Here is a 10,334-nt window from a genome sequence, read left to right on the forward strand (position 1 = left end):
GAGTGCTATAGTCGCTCACCTATAACTTGTAGGGACGTCAAGAAAGTGTGATCGGAAAAGAGTACCTAGCAAGTACGTTCACATGTCCCGATGATTCGGTCCGAATATAGGAACCATGGGTGGTGGAGGGCAAGTAGAGGGCGAGTAGCCCCTTCGCGCTAACGTCCTTATGCGCGCTAGATAACGAGAGACTGTGTAACCGTTACAAATACCGTGACGTTGCCGTGAGTGTGTACCTTATGCTGTGACTTTATTTAATCGTGATACAAAAACTATGTGGAAGTAAATAAAATGATTGTGATACTGATGACGGCCATTATTGTCTTCTAACGCCCACCCTCCATTCTGATGATGATGTTACGACCGACCTCACTTTTACGACATATATATATATACAGGGTGTTAGTAACATCGTAACGAAAACTTTGAGGGATGATTGAGACCATTATTCTGAGATGATATCAAGTGGAATTTTCGTAACGAATACTGAGGGGGATGATTCAGCTGATTATTCTGAGTTAATATCAAGTAGAATTTTCCTTCGCAAAAGTATAGAATTGAAAATAATTTAAAAAAAAATAAAAAAAAAACATGAATTTTGCGACGAAAAATTCCACTTGATATTAACTCAGAATCATGGTCTGAATCATCCCCCTGAGTATTCGTTACGATGTTACTAACACCCTCTATATATATAACTAGCTGGTACCCGCGACTTCGTCTGCGTACTTTTAATTTGAATATTAAGGATTATATAAAAGGAACGGTATAGCATGTGATTAAAAGAGAGTAAGTAGGTATATTTAAAAAAAAAATAAAAAATATCTGTTTACAGTCGTTATAAAGTACCTATGTATTCCATTGAGTGGCAGAAATTACCTAGGAATATTTATCGGTCCCTTATGTCCAAGACACTTACAGGGGTCAGCGTCACGTTGTGTACAAAAATATTTTAAAATGACCTAATTTAAAACTTTTTTGTACACAACGTTTGCTATTTTGTTATTATTTGTTAAAATGTAGAAATTGTTTGGACTCGACACTCGCGAGCAGGCCACGTATACACCACGTGCGCTCCCCCACCACAAGACAGCGCCGTTGACTGCCGCCACACTTCGGCGAATGTGCGCGACGACGAACGACGACCGACGGCAGTGGCGGCGATGCAGAGTATTCGTTAAAAGGAACTTTATCTACAAAAGCCAAATTTTTTTAACTTGATACACCCAAAACTACTAAATATCATGTTCCTAGGTTCAGTGGTTAATATTTTGTATACAAAAAGTTTGGCTTCGTAGTTCCCGTTCCGAATCCGTTCCGTTCCGTTCGAATTTCGGAAAATCCGTTTGTTGAAAAACTCTGCACATCCTAAGAGACCTACGTACCAAGTTTCATGGTTTTATCTTCAAAAATGACGAATACCCATACAAACATTCAACCCGTATTTCACCCCCATACTGGTAAAAATTTCAAAATGCTTGAACAAACGATTTTTTGTTTGTTATTTAGTGCCTAAACACAAAATTTAATATTTTTATCTTGAAAAATGACGAACCTCATAAAAAATTTCAACACCTATTTCATCCCCTCAAAGATCGAATTTTCAAAAACGCTTTAACAAATTGTTTTTTTATTTCTTATCAAGTTCCTAAATATAAAGTTTCGTGGTTTTATCCCCAAAAATGACGAACTCCCATACAAACTTTCAACCCTCATTTCACCCCCTCACTGGTCGAAATTTCAGCAACGCTAGAACAAATGTTTAATTATTTTTTATCAAGTGCTTAAATATAAAGTTTCATGGATTTATATTTTAAAATTAAAATATCCCATACAAACTTTCAACCCCTATTTCAATCTCTTCGTCCCTTCTTTTCGCAATAAAAGGTATCCTATTTTCTTTCTCAGGGTCTAAAGATTGTCTGTGCCAAATTTAATCAAAATCGGTTAGTAGGTAGTTATTGGGCATTCTAAATCATCTTTTTTTCTCAATTTCACTCACAGCTCGCTCGCCCGACGAGCGAGCTGTTTCGCTTCATTTCGAAAAAAGATGATTTAGAATGCCCAATAACTGATTCGAAATTGTGGAGACCGATTGCAATTGAAAATCAACTAACCTGGTTCCAAGCTACTTTGACACTAATCTTACTATTGTATTTGAAACATAATTTTTATAACATCCAAATCACATGCTTTTGTCTAGGCCGGAGGCTCGTACCTTCCAGATTCAGATCTACTAAGCTTTGACATTATCTAGGCCGATTGCTCATGCTTGCTACAGCATCCAGATATGTCGTGGCTGTTCTGTTCTGTCTCTGTACTTGGTATCTAGACAAATTGTCCTTAGGTTTAACCTACTAAACAAATTTTCTGTATCTAGGCCGGTTGCTCGTACTTTTCCAGGTTTACAAAGCTTTGATGTGTACTGTGCTGGTTGCTCATGCCTGTAAGAATGCTATGTAGGCATACAGATACATCGAGGCTATCCCTGTACTTAGTACCTAGACACAGATTTTCTGCCTAGACCGGTAAGTAACCTTCCAGCAGGTACTGTTCCACATCGTGTACTTAAGTACCGCAACGGACAACAAGGATATATCTAAAACTCTTGTGCACTGTTTGAACACTATGAACCAAATGATCGCAAATTGCTATCTGAACTTATGAACCTGGTAGATCAAAAAGTCTTATTCTGAACAGGAATCACGAACTAAAACATTGTCATATGATTTGATTGAACGGTATCGTTTTTATGTCGCATTGTCATCTGTAGTCCTTACCGAAACAAAACGACATCATAAACTTGTAGGTAAAGAATAGGTGTCCAAGTTTTTGCTTTAACTAACAAGCGCAACGTGTTTAGAAAGTGAAGGTTCTGAATACGAATAAAGTAAATTTTCAAAATAAGAAGTAAGTATATGGATTAGACATTTTTGTAAGATATGATTTTGATTATGATATTTCCTCCTTGTTCAGCGGAGAAATGAAGTAATGATACCGCCACAATTTGAATTATAATGTAGACAGTATTCTTAAATTATATATTATTTATATTATATATTACTATATTTAATTATTAGTATTTTAAATTTATAAGGAAACTAGCTGGTACCCGCGACTTCGTCTGCGTACTTTTAATTTGAATATTAAGGATTATATAAAAGGAACGGTATAGCATGTGATTAAAAGAGAGTAAGTAGGTATATTTAAAAAAAAATAAAAAATATCTGTTTACAGTCGTTATAAAGTACCTATGTATTCCATTGAGTGGCAGAAATTACCTAGGAATATTTATCGGTCCCTTATGTCCAAGACACTTACAGGGGTCAGCGTCACGTTGTGTACAAAAATATTTTAAAATGACCTAATTTAAAACTTTTTTGTACACAACGTTTGCTATTTTGTTATTATTTGTTAAAATGTAGAAATTGTTTGGACTCGACACTCGCGAGCAGGCCACGTATACACCACGTGCGCTCCCCCACCACAAGACAGCGCCGTTGACTGCCGCCACACTTCGGCGAATGTGCGCGACGACGAACGACGACCGACGGCAGTGGCGGCGATGCAGAGTATTCGTTAAAAGGAACTTTATCTACAAAAGCCAATTTTTTTTAACTTGATACACCCAAAACTACTAAATATCATGTTCCTAAGTTCAGTGGTTAATATTTTGTATACAAAAAGTTTGGCTTCGTAGTTCCCGTTCCGAATCCGTTCCGTTCCGTTCGAATTTCGGAAAATCCGTTTGTTGAAAAACTCTGCACATCCTAAGAGACCTACGTACCAAGTTTCATGGTTTTATCTTCAAAAATGACGAATACCCATACAAACATTCAACCCGTATTTCACCCCCATACTGGTAAAAATTTCAAAATGCTTGAACAAACGATTTTTTGTTTGTTATTTAGTGCCTAAACACAAAATTTAATATTTTTATCTTGAAAAATGACGAACCTCATAAAAAATTTCAACACCTATTTCATCCCCTCAAAGATCGAATTTTCAAAAACGCTTTAACAAATTGTTTTTTTATTTCTTATCAAGTTCCTAAATATAAAGTTTCGTGGTTTTATCCCCAAAAATGACGAACTCCCATACAAACTTTCAACCCTCATTTCACCCCCTCACTGGTCGAAATTTCAGCAACGCTAGAACAAATGTTTAATTATTTTTTATCAAGTGCTTAAATATAAAGTTTCATGGATTTATATTTTAAAATTAAAATATCCCATACAAACTTTCAACCCCTATTTCAATCTCTTCGTCCCTTCTTTTCGCAATAAAAGGTATCCTATTTTCTTTCTCAGGGTCTAAAGATTGTCTGTGCCAAATTTAATCAAAATCGGTTGAGTGGTTTAAGCGGGAAAGCGTAACAGACAGACAGAGTTACTTTCGCATTTATAATATTAGTAAGGATTATTTTCCCTCGTTAAATAGTAAACAAACTAAGTGTAGGTGTTATAATTTCGTTGACGAACTGATTACCTATCCGTTTCTTTGTCTAAAATGAGTATTACCTTATTACTATGATTGATTACTGGGCTTAAAGTTCGTATAAATGTCTATCGAATTACCTCCTCAAGTTTAAAGCGTAGCTAGTCATGTAGTACTATATTAATTATGTGGTGTAAGTAATTAGATTTTATCTGTATGTAATGTAACAGTCAGTTGAATAAAAAAACTTATACAAATCAGATCAATTAATTGGCGTAATGTGATTCTAGAAAGAGTTTTAATGTTAATAGATAGCTAGCTATAGCTATGTGTAGGTTCCTGTAGGAATGAGATATAACTGTTTAATAAAGACAGTTGCATCAAAATTTTATCATAAATTCCCTAAATTATGGCGCCTACCTACCCTCTAAGTTAGAAAAGTGATCAAGTACTAACTTGAGGTCACTCAGTTTAAAAAAAAACATCGAAATCATTCCAGTAGCTATGGCGTCATGCGCTTCTTGACACGATCACGAAATCTAGATTTCCGCGGGAATGAGGTATTTTCCCGCCATAAAAAGTAGCCTGTGTCCGTGCCTAAGATCCTATCTTTAAATTAACCAAGTCTTATAAAATTCCGTTCAGACGTTAAGGCGTGAATGAGGCAAACTTTTAAAACAAACAATTAAAAATCACTAACCTAGTTTTCTGTCTACTGCCTACGCCTTAAGTACGATAGCATAAATATTAATAGGCCATATCCTTTTCTAGATTACTATCTATCAGCTAACTAAATTTCATCAAAATCCGTTGAGCCGTTTAGGCATGATAGACAAAACTCCCAGCAAAAACCATAAAAAAATCACTAACTCAATTCAGTTTTCTGCCTACTTCCTACCCCCTAAGTACGATGACGTGATCAATTTGATCGTACAACCGTTTTTAGATAACCAACTATTACCTTACTAAATTTCATTAAAATCCGTTCAGCCGTTTAGACGTGAAAGAGCAAAAGTCCCAACAAAAACGACTACAAATCACTAAATCAATTTAGTTATCTGCCAACTGCCTACCCCCTAAGAACGATGGCGTGATTATTTATAGCCTATGACCATTTCTAGGTTATCATCTATCACCATACCAAATTTCATCAAAATCCGTTGAGCCGTTTAGGCGTGAAAGAGTAACAGACAGACAGACAGACAGACAGACAGACAGAGTTACTTTCGCATTTATAATATTAGTATGGACTATTATAAAAGGTGGGTTCAGATTATTATGAACATTTGTTTGGAAACAAGGTTATAACAATGCAGCAGACTCTCGAAATTGGTAGTGTGTTGGAAGTGAGAATTATCGCCCGTGGATGGATTTTGTGCGAGTTTTATGATGTTAAAATAATTGGATATGAGGAATACACTTCTATATTCCTCCCTGCTTGGCCTTTAAGGAGAAAGTTGCGTCATCTCGGTCAAATAATAAAGGCAACCGTGCTCAGAATTGACACTGACAAAAAATATGTTGACATGGTTGATAACTGCGATCGATAAGAAAGGCTATTATGATTCTTTTTATATGGTAAAAGAAAATATATGGTACTTCATGGCTTCGAAAGGTACGTTATTCATCGACGATTCATAAATAACTTTTGACTTGCAGATCCCTAATAATTATTCTCATGCAGCGACCGTTCATTTTTGCTGACAAGTTAAATGTGCTTTGTTTGTGTGTATACGTATTATCTATCTGTTTTGCTGATTGTGTTAGATGTTTGTTATGTGTGTATGTGTACAGTTGACAAAATATTTCGAAGCAGTTTACGTAACTACTTACAAAAGTCGCAAATGATAATGACTTAAATGAAGTACATGTCGTAAAATCCGACATAGGGATTGTGTCCTTTCTAACATGATGAATAATTGTTATGGGCTACATGCTGATCCCCTGTCACTGTAAGGTTCACCATATCCATCTTAGGACTTCGTATCAACAGTAGCTGCAAGTTGTCTTTGATTACTTGTGGCTCTGCCCATTCCATTAGGGATTATGGGCGTGAGTATATGTATGTATGTAGTTATACGTATAATTGGTATAAAATATTATATTCAATATAGTTAGTTAGGTACATACACGACGTTGCTCACCTCACTATAATCTTTTGTTAAGTCCAAAAATAATCTTTAAAAATATTAGAGTAAAAAATCTGCTGTTGTTTGATTTGAAAAATACAAATGAACTATTCTGTGAACTGTACTCGGTTCCCATCAGCGGCGGTTTTATTGAATTAATGCGGTCCTATTGAAGTGTATCGTTTCAAATTACTTAGCAATAATAATTATCAAATGAAAAATGATATTTTTGTTTTCCACACTTTGCAAATTTTGCTGTGTAAGAATCAGAAATAACAAACATTTTAAATAAGTATAAAATTGTCATCACGTATGTATCCCGAAGGGGTATGCAGAGGTGGTTATAGATACCCACTTCTCGCTAGATATGTTTAATTATTGGTTACAAATAAAAAATAAATTATATCCTAAACAACAAACATATTATTATCTCTAGACACACTAAACTTTTAAAAGGATTAAATACAACGTACATACCTGACGAGAATAAAAAATACTAGGCATTTTGTCTGATGTTAAATCTTACTATTCTGCCCTAAGTTATAACCCGAAGGGTAGGTTAATGTAATAGGACGAACCTATTACCATTAACCGGGCACAAATCCTAGAAACCACGCTATATCGACTATTAATGATTAAGTCAAATCAAAATCAACATTAATGCAAACACATAAATTCTAATTTAGTGTTTTTTCTCTTATCTAGAGGTAAGTAATTAAGGTTAGAAAAATGTTGTCAACTCCTGGTGGCTGTTGTGCAACTTGCATCATTAAAAACCCTGAACTTACTCAGACCACAATATTTTTTTGACGTGATTGAATCGCTCGCGAGTGCTAAGTACTTATCTGCGTGCTCATCTACGCTCGACATCCTCAAAGTTCAGCCCTTTGCAACTCGTTGCCTACATAGCTGCAAAGACTTCACACACGCTTCACAACGAGGATTCACTGCGTTGAAATAATGTTCGTAAGTTTTACTTTCTTCCTTATTTTAAGTTTATTTTTACTTTAACTTAGACCTAATGAAAATTCAAATTTCAATTGCAGTTTTTCTTTAGTGTTCCAGTGCATTTTTAGTGTTTAAAAAAATATGATATTGAAATTAAAACTAGTTTGTTCTCTTGATAGGTCGGACTCTGAGTATGAGAAGCGGGCTAGAAGGAGCAACCCGGACATCAAACATCTGGATTCGGACGACGACACAACTGCTTCAGTGAGGTGAATATTTTATCTTAGTAATTTCAATATGAGTTAGAGAGTTCTGGGCTATTGCTATAGGAATTATAATTTTGTTAAGGTGGATCATTTTCTATACCAAACTTACACGTATAGGTTTGCACAATTCACGTTTTGTTGATTATTTCAAAAGTACTTAGAAATATATTTTTTTTCTCATTTTGCGAAAGCTGCAAATTTAATTTTTATCTGCTTTTAAGTAAGAAACAAAACATTTTGTAGTTTGAGATAAGCATTTAAACCTTTCTTTTATTTCTTTAGTTCCAAGAAGAAAAAGCAGCCGAAATCAACGGCATCAAAGCGCAAGCCTTCGAGCAGCAGAGCTGCTTCGCCACCAAAAAAAGCCTTAAAGAAGACTTCTGGCTGGTGCTTGGAAAGCGACAGCGACGAGGACGTGGCTCGCTACAAGAACGCTACCGAGCAGATCAAGTCGGCCTTCACCAAGCGAGTAGCCGACGGAGTTGTGCGCCGTACAGCCGATCTCACCGGCGACTTATTTGTAGAGCTAAGGCTCTACAATATCAAAGACATACGTAAGGTACAGCCGAAGGACTGGTGGGAGAAAGCGACTTTAAGCTTAAAGTATCAAGCAGATAACGACGCGCCGGAGCTGGTGCCGTTACGAGAATTTGTCCGATGCTGTAAGAAGCAATTTACAGAAGAAGGTGTTTTTTTCGCAGATAAGAAATGAAATTCGCTTTCTCACGGTTATTCACGTACCCGTACATTTAAATGCCATCTTACTTACTACTTTAATTTTAAACTTTCATGTTTTATTTTTCTAAAATTGTCTTAATTTGCTTTAGTGACTTAATGCTAGATATGTGTTTTAGGGTTCTATGAAATATAATATAAATAGTTTTGAATTCTATTAGCGCATTATAATTTACTTAATAAAAGTTAGATATCCCACGACGGAAAATATATCAATACACACACACTTCTTCTAATATATTTACATAACTATCTAACAAACTAACTGAGCTGCGACTCTGCCGTTCGAATGTTCGACAAGCAAATATCTTGAACTTTAAAGGAGAAACATCTCTTTAGTTACATCTCTTTGGTTTAGTTTTAACTTTTAAATTATATTGTAATAGCTCCTTATTGTCCTCAAGATGTCTAAAGTTACCAGGTCCGTTTATTGTTCAGTTTGCGATTTATCTATAAAAAGTAAAGCTTTTTCCGCTCATTTGCGAAGTATTTTGCATAAAAATAACAGCTCTATTATAGAATGTGAAGGTATAGAAAAGATAGCCAGCGCATTTCGCAGTCGTATCGCGTCATACCGGGTTCATTGCGAGAATGAAGAAAAGTTTAGAGCCAGGCCACCGATTGCGTATCTGCGCGCACTGCGCCGACGCCTGCGCGCCCTGTTAGATGCGCGTCGCGAAGCCTTTGATACTATCAAAACTAACTTTGACTTTTTTGCAGAATTCTCTTTGCCTAAAGATAATACAACCGAAACAAAGTCTTTCGCTACAGAAAACATAGTTTTGCATAAAAACTATGATTTCGATGAATTGTTTTCTAGAATTAGTCATATAATTTCTACAAAAATTGATGAATTTCAAGAGCGTGACAGCGGGTGGTCTTTCGTAGGGAATTTATATTTGGAAGTTAACATCAACAAATATAATCCATTAAGAGGTTCTGCATTTATTGATTTACCTAAAAGCATTAAATTTAGACGCGCTTGCCTTAACATACAAAATCGAGATAGCTTTTGTTTCTTGTGGTGCATTATGGCAGCGCTATTTCCTGTTAAAAATAATGCAAACAGAACATCATCTTATCCTCACTTTGATACTGTGCTTAACACCAGCAATATGTCTTTCCCGGTCGGTTTAAACGACATAAAAATATTTCAAAAGAATAATCCAAAGATCAGTGTCAATATTTACGGTCTCCAAACTACTCTAAAAAACAAAACCGAAGTAGTTGGTCCGCTCTACAAGACTGAACGAAAAAGAAAATATCATGTTAATCTTCTATTACTAGAAAACGGAACTCAGTCCCACTATTGTTTGATAAGACATTTAAGTCGATTGCTCAGAACGCAGATAACAAAACATCACGGTAAAATATTTTTTTGTGATGAGTGTATGATCTTCTTTAGCAACCAAGATAAACTTGACAAACACGTATGTAGTGGGGTCAAAACCATTTTACCAGACCAAGGCTCTATCATACAGTTCAAACATTTTGAAAGAATGCAGGATATGCCATTTGTCATTTACGCAGATTTCCAGTCTTTATTACAGCCAAATAATAATATAGAGCAGGACAAGTGCACACGAAATCTACAAAAGCATGTGCCTTCCGCATTTGGTTACTATGTTGTTTGCTCTTACGATAACTCTTTAAATCGGTATGTATCCTATCGCGGTAAGGATTGCGTCGACAAATTTCTCGAATACCTTAGAAGAGATGTATTAAAAATTTATGATATTCTTAACAATCCTGTTAAAATGCTGCCCTTGACCGATGAAGAAAAGCAAAGTTTTTCTAAGTCCCATTATTGCTACTTGTG

The sequence above is a fragment of the Pectinophora gossypiella genome, unplaced genomic scaffold (genome assembly GCF_024362695.1).
Source record: "Pectinophora gossypiella unplaced genomic scaffold, ilPecGoss1.1 Pgos_55, whole genome shotgun sequence".
NCBI lineage: Eukaryota > Metazoa > Arthropoda > Insecta > Lepidoptera > Gelechiidae > Pectinophora > Pectinophora gossypiella.